Genomic DNA, 11,777 nt, shown 5'->3' with positions numbered 1-11,777 from the left:
CAAAACAATTACCCCCACAAGAATAATCCGTACTCCAACACCTACAATCCAGGATGACGCACCCATCCCAATTTCTCTTGGAGTAACACTCAAGGACAACAGAAGGGTCCCCAACATAAGGGTGTCAAAAATTACCGGGAAATCGGAACCGGAACCGGAATCGAGAAACCGGGGTCCCTGTTCCGGTTCCGGTTTGAAAAATCCAAAAACCGGGTACCTCGGTTCCGGTACCGGTTTTTGGTACCCGATTTTTACCGAGAATATCGGAACCGGGTTTCCATTTTATTTAATAATATTTATATATTATTATATTTATATATTATATATTAATATTTTTTACACTTAGGTTTAGGTTTAGGGTATTTTAAAAAATTAAATTTTTATTTCTAAGGCCCAAATAGGCAAAACATTGATTTTTTAAGATTTTTTTGACTTTTTTAGGTTTATTTTTTAATTATTTGAAACAGTCACAATAAAGCCCCTTTAATTTAGACAAAGAGACTAATAGATTTTTTTAAAAAAATAGGCCAACTTATGAAAAAAAAAAAAATGGGCTTATTTTAGGCTCAATACCTAAAATAAGCCCAAAAACCAAATTTTTTTTAAAAACCGGTTACCGGACTAGGTAAAATCGGAACCGGAACCGACCGGTAACCAGGACCCCAGTTAACCGAGGTCCCAGTTCCGGTTTCGGTTTCTCAAAACCGAGAACTGGGGTACTCCGGTTCTAGTTCCTGGTTTTGGCCAAAAATTAGGAAACCGGACTGGGTTGACACCTCTACCCCAACAAGCAAGCCAACCAACTTAAGAGTCAAGGTTGAACCAACTGGAGAATATGATACATAACTTGGTGACTTCACAACAGCAATTTACGGTTGATCTAAAACAATTCAATACAAAGACTGATCAAGGCATCCAAAGACTGGAAGTGCAAATGGGGCAGATGGCAAAGGAGCTGAGCGAAAGGAAGCAGGGAGAATTTCCAGACAAACAATACCTAACCCAGGGAGTCACAAGTAGATGAAAGCAGTCACAGTGCTCAAGAACGGCAAAGTCATTGGAACTAAAGAGCCACCTCAAGCATCTCCAGAGGAAGCATCAACTTCTAAGGTAAATGATAAGTGCTAAAATATTTATATTTTCAGCCCTTAACTTGCATGTTTTAATCCTTTGGTTTTGGTTAATTAGGACATTTTACTGCCTTTTTGTATTTTCTTTGTTTTATAGGCTTTTGGAAGAAAAGAAAGCATTTCTGGAAAAATTCCAAGCTTAAAGGGGCAAATTGGGAAGACCTAGAGGATATGGTTAAGCTTAAACAATCATGGTTAAAGTTTAATCAAATAAAGGAAAGGATTAATTCGGAATTTCTCAATTTGAAGTCAAATCGGATTGGATGCAAAATTGGATTCTGAATATGTCTCGGTATTTTGACCATAACTTTCATCTCAGATATCCGATTGAGGTGATTCAAGCGGCATTGGAAAGCTAACTCAAACTACTACAATTCATAGTGAAATAGCATTTTCCCAATTCGGAGCGTCGCAAGGCCAAAATCACGCCGCAAGATAGGACCGCAATTCTGGGCGAATCCTATTCCGATTTGGGCTTAGGTTTTCTTTATCCTAATTGGGCTTGGACTTAAATCTCCGAAATTCCTAGGATTACTAGGGCTTCTAGGGCTCTCCTAAGCCATATAAATAGACCTCTAAGCCTCACAATTGAAGAAGGCCGTTTTAAGCTGAATTACAACGTATTGCCGTGGGGAAGCTTTTGCTTTGTTTTCCATTGTAAGTTTTATTCTTTCGATGATGACAATTCAATTGGTGATTATTTTTGTTATCATGAGAGGCTAAATCTTTCAACTAAGGTTGAAGATGAAGCTTCGTCATTGACAAACTCATGTATTCTCGTATTTTGTTTATACAATTTTGACTTCTAATAAGGATGTTGTAGATTTTCATTCAATTGCTTGATTTATATCTTTTAATTGAATGTGATGAACTATTATGTGTTGGAGTTGGATATTTGATGTGTTTCATCCTTCTGATACATCAAATCATTCGATTGAAATCGGATATCCGTTGTGATTCGTTAACCAAACGGATACATAGGATGATTTAATTTCGAATCGGATATTTGTTGTGATTTGTAAAAATGGGTGGATTCATTGAATGATTTAAACTTGATATTTGTAAAACATCAAATATAGTTTTTCGATTGTAGGAACAAATATGAGAATATAGAGTTAAGATTTGGCGAAGTGAATTCTAAAACCTTAGTGTTCTTTACCATTTTATTTCATTATTTTCTTTAGTTTATGTTTTATTTTGCACGACAAAAATCACAAAATTCTTAACTAGGTTAAAATAGAGTTGGTTTAAATAGAAATTGGTTTACACAACATAAATCCCTGTGGATCGACCTCGCACTTGCACACACGCTATATTGCACACGACTCGTGCACTTGCGAGTACAATTAAATTTGTACATCAGTAAACAAAATGGAGAAGGTGAATGCACCACCCTTCCCTCAAAGGTTAGTCAAACTAAAGAAAGATAAGCAACTCATGGATATCTTTGAGACTTTGAGGAAAGTAGAAATCAATATTCCCTTGTTAGATGCAATTAAACAGATTCTTTCTTATGCTAAATTTTTAAAGGATTGTTGCACTAACAAAAGGAGGTTTCAGGAGCATGAGAGAGTGGCCCTAACTGAAGAGGTAAGTGCAGTTTTGTTGAGAAAATTACCACCAAAGCTAATAGATTTGGGTAGTTTTACTATTCCTTGCAAGATAGGAGACAACCTTTTTGAGCATGCATTGCTAGATATGGGAGCAGGGGTCAATTTGCTGCCTTACATAGTTTATGAAAAGCTGGGTTTGGGGGAGCTTCAACCAACCTCTGTTACCTTGCAATTGGCAGATAGAAGCATCAAAAGACCGTGAGGTATACTTGAGGATGTGTTTGGAAAGGTAGGTACATTTATTTTACCTACTGACTTCAATGTGTTAGATGTGGAAGAATCTCCTATGTCATCACCCTTGCCTATCATCTTAGGAAGACCCTTTATGAGAACTGTTGATACTACAATAGGTGTAAAAAAGGGTACAGTAAGTATGAAGGTGAATGGTGAAACAATAGAGTTCAAAATATTTGATGCAATGAAATTACCTCATGATGAGTTGAAGTGTTTTGATGCCTATATGATCCAAGGTGTTAGTGAACCAGTTTTGCAGGACCCACAGAAAGATCCATTGGAGGCCATGCTCACCTATAGTCTCACAAGTCAGGACACTGGGCAGCCTATGTAGATGCTGCTGAGGACATCAGTAGAGCAAAGCAACCTCTTCAAGCCTGTCCACCATATCCAAGTACCAAAAGAAAGCTGCAACTGGATGAATGGGATGACTTGAGATATGGAGCAAATGAGGACACCAAACTCCACAAGAAAAGACCTAAGCACCATCATCACAGAACATATATCAAGAAGGAGTTCTATGTGGGACCGAAATTGTTGACCTGTGAAGGAAGTCCTATCCCTGCACCACCAAGGGCACTTGAACCACATTATGTGGAATTCAAGTGTAGCTCTCCACACTAGTCACACTGAAGCTACTAGTAGAAGTGTTTGAGCGGTCCAGGAGCTTAAGCGCATCTACTCAGAACAGTGGTACTGAGGCCACTGAAGGCGGTACACTTTTCCATATTTGTCTCCTATCATATCAATTTCTTTACTTTACATGTGTTCTCACTTATCTTTTGCATCTCCTTTTTATTTCAAAACATTGTTGCACATTATGTGTTCAAAAAAAAAAAATGTAACATTCTGTTACTACGATCGATCGCAACAAGTATGCGATCGAGGGCAATAATCGAATTTTGGCTTTAAACATTCTGTTAGTGCGACCAAACGCACCTTGGGTGCGTACGAGCGCACATCATCCACACAAGCACACCCTTGGCCGAATGCGATCAAGCGCACCATGTGTGCGATCGAACGCACTCAGACAACACACCATGTGACCTATTTTAGGTCATTTTCTCCCCTATTCTCCCTCACACTCTCATTGCGCCGTACAACTTCCACTTGCACCAAACGTACCGGCACACAACTCCCCCGACACACCACCACCTCTCCCCATATCCACCGGCCTTAAACACTATCCACCGCACTGCCATTGTACCTGCACGCGCCCAATACAACCTGCGGCCACCACCAGCATTGCACCATCAACCTTCAAATCCCCACATCCCCTTTGACCCATTCTCCATCTTTTTTTTGTATTTTCTGCAATTGTGGGTGTTCATCCACCCACATTGCCTTTCTATTGTTGGATTTCGGTGTTTTTGCAGGGGGTTTTGAGCGGTGTAGCTTTGTTTTGCAATTTTGGCCATCTCCAGTGCACACCAGGTGTTCGACAAAAGTCCCCACTCAGCTTATAATGCCAAGAACTCGCGCTTCATCGTCCCGGGGGTCCGAGGCCCAAGCTATTTCTTCCCAGCCCACTTTTGAAAAGCGGGAGCTGCTATTTGAGACCACATTCGCCATTCGCGAAGACTTCCAAAATCTTGAGGCAACTCAATGGGTGGTCGCCAAGTTCTAGCGATAGGGGCTCAAGAAGCTTTTCAAGCCGGTCACCTCCATTGCCTACCAGAAACTGGTGATGGAGTTCTATGCCCGCCTGTCCCATGATTTGACAGGCCAGATGTCCTCTCTTCCAAGGTGCAAGGCCAAGCTATTGACGTGACATGGGTTGACATTGCTGTTGCTCTTCAATGCAATGATGAGCACCCTCTAGAAGCGCACAACTTGCCGAGCAACCACCCCGATTCTATGTGACAGAAATCATTCAAGACATGTGCCAAGGGCAATATGCTAATGCCCATCATAATGCTGGCAGCCGATCCAAGCTACCTCAACGGCTTTGGTTTGTGGACTTAATATTGCACCGCAATGCCTTCCCCTTGGGACACAAGACTCAGAGGCGCTATCAATTTCTCCAAACCCTCTACGCCTTCCACAAAGATGCCTGGTACTCCATTCCCGACATCATTTGGAACCAAATTCATAAATTTTGGAATGGAGGGCACATTGGAGGAATGGAGTCCACACACTCATGGGGGTTGCCTTTCCCATACTTAATCACATACATCCTACAGAAGAAAGGCATCAAAGGCATCGCAGCTGATGAGCCAGTCACTACTACTCCCATATTTGGCATTCGCCAATGAACAAGAGCTGCTCCCACATGCCTTGGGTACCTCCAGCGCCAGCAGCTGTTGGAGAAGAGAGTAAGGCCGAGCCGATGGTCGAAGATGCTCCTGCAGTTAGGCCAGAGGCAACTGAGGAGGAGGCCCCAATGATTTTTCGTGCCGCACAGTCTCGCTCCCTTAGTGAAGAAATGGCAGGCCTTCGGAGAGAGTTGGCTGATCAAAGAAGGGAAGCTCTGGAAGATAAAGAGTTGATGGATCAACAACTCGCTGCCTGTTGTGGAAAAATCTACCTAAATTAATAGGTAAATAATTGTACGTTTTACCTGTAAGTGCACAAGGTCAACACGGTAGTATAAGGTGCAAGTACAGGATCATTCCCACGAGGATTGCTGAATTTATGTTTAAAAATAGATTCCTTAAGCAAAAGCAAAATAAAAATTGATTGTTGATATGATGATAACAAAGGGTAGGGCTTTGATATCCACCACTAATTATATTAAACTAGTATATCAATATGCCAATGCTTTGATCAAGTTATGCATATTTAATGTTTGCCAACCTAAGGGCATGGGTGTATACTCCTTAAGCTATTGATTTCCCTAAGCAACGAGTTAGGCATAGGTGTATACTTTAACTCTTTTCTTCCCTAAAGGATTTAGCATGGTGTATACTAAGTTGTTCTTTAGAAAAGAATATGTTCTATGGAAATCGACAAACACACAGGGCCTAGGGCATGGGTGTATACTCCTAGTTCCCCATGTTGATTAACCCAAGAATTGCAGTGTGGATTCTTTTGTTAGTTAAGTTAAACCCAGGACTTGGTCATCCAAATTGATCTAACTAACAAGTCCATACCACATGCACATGTTGATCAGGCATACACATATGAGGAATTCATGCAAGCAGGTATTAATCAAGTTAAATAGCACAACATGATCATCACAAGGCGCCAATATTTAAATATTAATTTAACATAACAAGGGCTTCAATCTAGCCCTACTAAGTAAATGAGCTACACATAGAGTTGATGTTAAACATCTTCATAAAAGAAAAGAACAGAAAGGAAAGAATAAACCCAAGACTTGACTTGAGAGCTCCTATTCTTCTCCCTTCTCCAAGCCTACCTATTCTAAAGGCTTAGGAGTCTATTTATAGGCTTTAGAAGTCCTTGGAAAAGTAGTAAACCCTAGGGTTTTCATAGGGTTTCAATCCTATTACAATTTGGAGTTTGAAAAACCCTAATATAGAAATAGGGACATCATAGCCGCCACTTGGAATGCCTCCTGCGCATGGGTGCGCTCAATCACAACCCGCGTGCGCTCAATCGCAGGTCTGCAATCAATCCTTCTTTTGCCCTACGCTCGATCGCTTCTGGCCTGGCTCGTGCAGCATCTTCTCTGGTATTGCGCTCGATCGCAGGTACCCTGCAATTGATCGCAGTACCAAGGAGCTCCAATTTTTCCATCTTCTCTTTTTGAGCCTAAATCACCCAGTTTTACTTCACTTTCTTCCAAAAGCCTATAAAAACATCAAAAACACAAAAAATAATTAAAATGGCCTAATTAACTACAACCAAAGGATTAAAACATGTAAGATAAGGGCTGAAAATATGAATTGATGCGGTCCATACTTAGCCCTTTGCCACCACCATCTGATGCATCTACTTCTGGACAGCATTGAGTAGGGACCACCGTTTGGCTAAAGACGTTAAACTTAGCACTCATGGGAGGCACCCCATAGTTTATCCTTTCATTCTGTTTAAGTGTGTTTTAAATTAATCTTTTTATTTATCTTTAGTTTTGTTCCCTTTTACTTATTTTTGTGTTTTCTTATTTTGCAGGGACAAGTGTGCTTCGACTCCAGTTTGGGGGTGTGCTATGAGCCATGCTTTCCAAGACTATGTCGTCCATCTCTCGGGTACACTCTTTCCTTAATTTAGACACATTGGGGACAATGTGTCATTTAAGTTTGCGGGTATGGGCACACATGTTGTTCACACACACTTTGTCCCAATATCTTGTTATTTGTTTTGTGTGTTTGTTTGTTTATTTGAAAAAAAATAAAAAATAAAAAACTTATGCATGTTCATGTTTACCCTAAACATTTTAGTTAATCTAAAAGAATTGTGGCTTGAATTCATCAGTAAGCTTAAAATTTTGAACACATGGTCTGATGAGTGAATCTGTTAGTTTGGTTACTTGTTTAGGACAGTTAAAAAAACCATATGTTTGATCTAATCACACAAGCACATTAGCCTATAATTTGTGTGTTTCTGTATCTTGGATTAAATTTGATGACTTAATAGATAGACACTTTGGCATATATATGATAAGAGAAAAAAAAAATGAAATAAATGATCATTGATAAGCTTTTCACTGAGTAACTGGACCTCTTGCCTCAAAGCATTGAGTGTTCACGTCAAAAGGTTAAAAATTTAGATTTGATCAATGTCATGATTAGTTTGGTTTTGTAGCCTCTTTGACTCCAATTAGTAGGTCCTTAGGGGTTTCTCTATACCTAATGCCCTAAAACTATCTGGTTTGGGAGTCATTGACTTAACACTCGCTACATGGGTCAATTAAAAAGCTTAAGGGAACCAAACATTGCACAACCTAATCAAAGAAAAAAAAAAAGAACAAAAGAACAAAAAGAAATATGCCATGGTTGTTCATTCTAATAAGGATTTCAGTAAATTTTGAGATATGGAGACATTACACATTGGAAAGATTTGGAAGCCCCATAATTTTGTGCTAATTCACTGTACACAATTTTCAAACTTGTGATGATTTAGCATGTCCTTTGTAAGTAATTGCACTTTGAGATTCCAATTCATTGTGAAGATGGAGTTCATCTTTTTAAGCTTGCTAATGAATGAAAATCATGATCTTGAAGTGATGCTTTAATTTTTGGAATAACATGAACTTTGCATGATGTTTGTGGGTAACATTTCTGGAAAACCCTCACGAGACTTCACTCGTCCTCTAGGGAATTCCTAGAGGTTTAAAAGGCTTGTTGCATATGCTAAATGTAATAGTACATTCCACGAAAGATAGATTTATCTTTTGTTCTCTGTTTTTCATTTGTGTTTTTAATTTTGTATTGCTAAGGGACTAGAAATATGTAAGTTTGGGGGTGTGTTAAATGTTAAAATATTCATATTTTTAGCCCTTAACTTACATGTTTTAATCATTTAGTTTTAGTTAATTATGTCATTTTAGCTCTTTTATGTGTTTTCTTTGATTTTGTGGGTCATTGGAAGAAAAAGAAGCAAACTCAAAAGTTTTGGACTAAAAATGAGCTATTTTAGATTTTGGAAGGCTCTGGTAGAGCGATTGACTGCAGGGGAGCTGCGATTGAGCGCACAACAGGCGAGGATGGCACATTGCAAGGCAGGCACAATTGAGCGCAGGCACAAGGAGGATCAACTGCAAACCTGCGATCAACTGCACACGGGCTGCGATCGAGCGCACCCGTGCATGATGGTCAAGACAGCAGCCAACCCTATTATGGAAAGAGCACTTTTAGGATTTTGTAGCTTAGTTCAAACTAGGGCTCAAACCCTATGACTTTTAGGGGTTCTAGAGTATTCCTAAAGGCCTATAAATAGACCCTTAAGCCTCTAGAATAGATATACTTTTGAAGGAGAAGAATTGGAGCTCTTCAAGTTCAAGTTTCGGGTTTATTCTTTTCCTTTTTCTTCTTTTATTTTATGAAGATGTTTAACATCAACTTCATGTGTAACTAATTTATTTAGTAGGGCTAGATTGAAGCCCTAGTTATGTTTAGTTGATATTCAATATTGGCGCCTTTGTGATGATCTTGTTATGACATCTAAATTGATTAATTCCGGTTTTCATGAATTCCTCATATGTGTGTGCCTGATCAACATGTACATGTGGTATGGATTAGTTAGTTAAATCAATTTCGATGACCAAGTCCTGGGTTTAACATAAGTAACAAAAGTAATTGATAAGTGCCGAATGTTGCACATTCAAGCCCCTTAATTTGCATATGTTAATTGCTTAGCGTTGTTATTTGCTTGATTTTGTTTTGTTTTTATTGTTTTCAGGTTATAAATAGATATGTAATTAATTCCATTGATTTTGGGCTTAAAAGCATACTTTGAGCAGACCTAGAAGATATGATTAAACTTAACCAATCATGATTAAGTTTAATCAAATAAAGAAGAGGATTAATTCGGAATTTCTCAAATTGGAGTCAAAATCGTATTGGATTCAAATTTGGATTCTGCATACGTCTTGGTATTTTGGCCATAACTTTCAGATCAAATATTAGATTGAGGTGATTCAAGCGGCATTGGAAAGCTAACTCAAATTACTACAAATCATTGTGAAAACCAATTTCGTAATTCGGAGCGCCGCAATGCCAAAATCGCCTCACAAGATAGGAACGCAATTCTGGACGAATCCTATTCCGATTTGGACTTAGGTTTTCTTTATCCTAATTGGACTTGGACTTAAATCTCTGAAATTTCTAGGATTACTAGGGCTTCTAGGACTCTCCTAAACCCTATAAATATGCCTCTAAGCATTGAGAAAAAAGACATACTGCTTTCTAGAGTAAAAATTCAGTAAATTGTCTTTGAAGCTTAGAAGATCATGAGCGGCTCAACCCCTTCGTGGGGTGTTGATGTAACCCTATCCAAGCACAATGGTTTGATTGTATTTAATTTTTAGATTTTCAATTTATGCTTGTTGATTGTATAACTATGAGAATTGCTACTTTTTGATTTTGTTCTTAATTATTAAATGCAATTGTTCTTAAATTCCAAAATCAATAATTGTGAAATTCTTCTCTTGTCTTAGAAATTATTTTACTTTTGTTGATCTAAAATCATTCTTGTTTTCTGTGATTATGAGAATGATGGTTATACAATGGGTTTAATTGATATATGATCAATAGGATTTGATAGGCCATGCCTAGGGAAGGTGGATTGTACTACACCCTAGTTTAGTATAATTTAGGTAGACAGTCCGTGCCAACCGAAGATGGGTTATACTTATTCATTGATTGTATGTATCCTGTTAAAGAATTTGATAATTTATACCTAGGGAAGACGGGTCATACCGCATCTTAGTGGTTCGGTGGACAATTCATGCCAACTGAAGATAGATTATGCTTATTCTTTAATAAGGTAGTTTATTGTTTATTTATAACATGTATAGTATGAATTTCTGGGATTAATTATGATTAGCCATTGTTGTGCGGATAGAGGTGAAGTCAATACCCTACACTCTCTCTCTTATTTTAAATCTCTTTTATTTTTATGCATTTTACTTTTAAAGAAAATCAAATCAATTCTCTTTTTAATTAAGTTAATTTTGATCTTTTAAATTTGATAACAAAACCCCTGCAGTCCTTGAGGTTCGACACCCTCTCTATAGCCGTATCCTACAAAGATTCGTCCTATTGCGAGTGGTTATTTTTATAATTGATATTTTTGGTCACAAAAATACCACAATCAGTAATCCACACTAGGTTCTTGGGTTAATGAACATAGGGATCCGAGAGTATACATCTATGCCCTAGGCCTCATGTGTTTGTCGATTTCCACAGAATATATGTGATTGTGGTATTTTTATGACAAAAAATTATCAATTATAAAATTTCCACTCGCAATAGGACAAATCTCATAGGATAGGGCTATATTGAGGGTGTTGAACCTCAAAGACTGTAGGGGTTTAATTATTAAAATTTGAAAGATTAAAATTAACTTAATTCAAAAGAGAATGATTGTTTGTGTAAATTCAAAGTGCATGAAAATAAAGAGAGTAAATATATGAGAGAGAGAGTAGGGTATTGACTTCACCACGATCCGCACATCAATGGTTAACCATATTTAATTCTAGCAATTCATTCTATGCATATTATAATTAAAACATGAAAACACATTATTGAAAAATAATTTCATACAATCAATGAATAGCATAACCCATCTTCGGTTGGCACGAATTGTCTACACACTAAACTAGGGTGTAGTATGATCCGTCCTTCCTAGGTATGGTCTATCTAACCCTATTGATTGCATGTCGATTAAGAACCATTGTATAACCATCATTCTTATAATCATAGAAAATAAGAATGATTTGAGTTCAATAATAGTAAAATAATTTCTAAGACAAGATAAGAATTTTACTAATATTGAGTTGGAATTTAAGAAAAATTGCATTTAATATGAAGAACATAAATCAATTGTAGCAATCCTGAGAGTTATACAATCAATATGCATAAATTGAAAAACTAGAAATTAAATACAATCAAACCATTGTGCTTTGAAAGGGTTACATCAATACCCCACAATTGGTTTAGCAACTCATGATCTTCTAAGCTCCACAAACAATTTACTGAAATTTTAACTCTAGAAAGCGGTGTGTCTGTTTACAATGTTTTGAGCCCTATTTATAGGGATTAGGAGAACCCTAAAAACCCTAGAAACCCTCAAAAAATTGGAGGTCAGTCTCCTAGTCCAATTGGGAGACTGAAAGCCAAATCCACGCTGGAAAAGGATTGCTGCTGTGTGCCACAAGCCCGTGTGTGCTCGA

This window comes from Corylus avellana, chromosome ca10 (assembly GCF_901000735.1).
Source record: "Corylus avellana chromosome ca10, CavTom2PMs-1.0".
In the NCBI taxonomy this organism is placed as follows: domain Eukaryota; kingdom Viridiplantae; phylum Streptophyta; class Magnoliopsida; order Fagales; family Betulaceae; genus Corylus; species Corylus avellana.
This window is presented reverse-complemented; position numbering follows the sequence as displayed.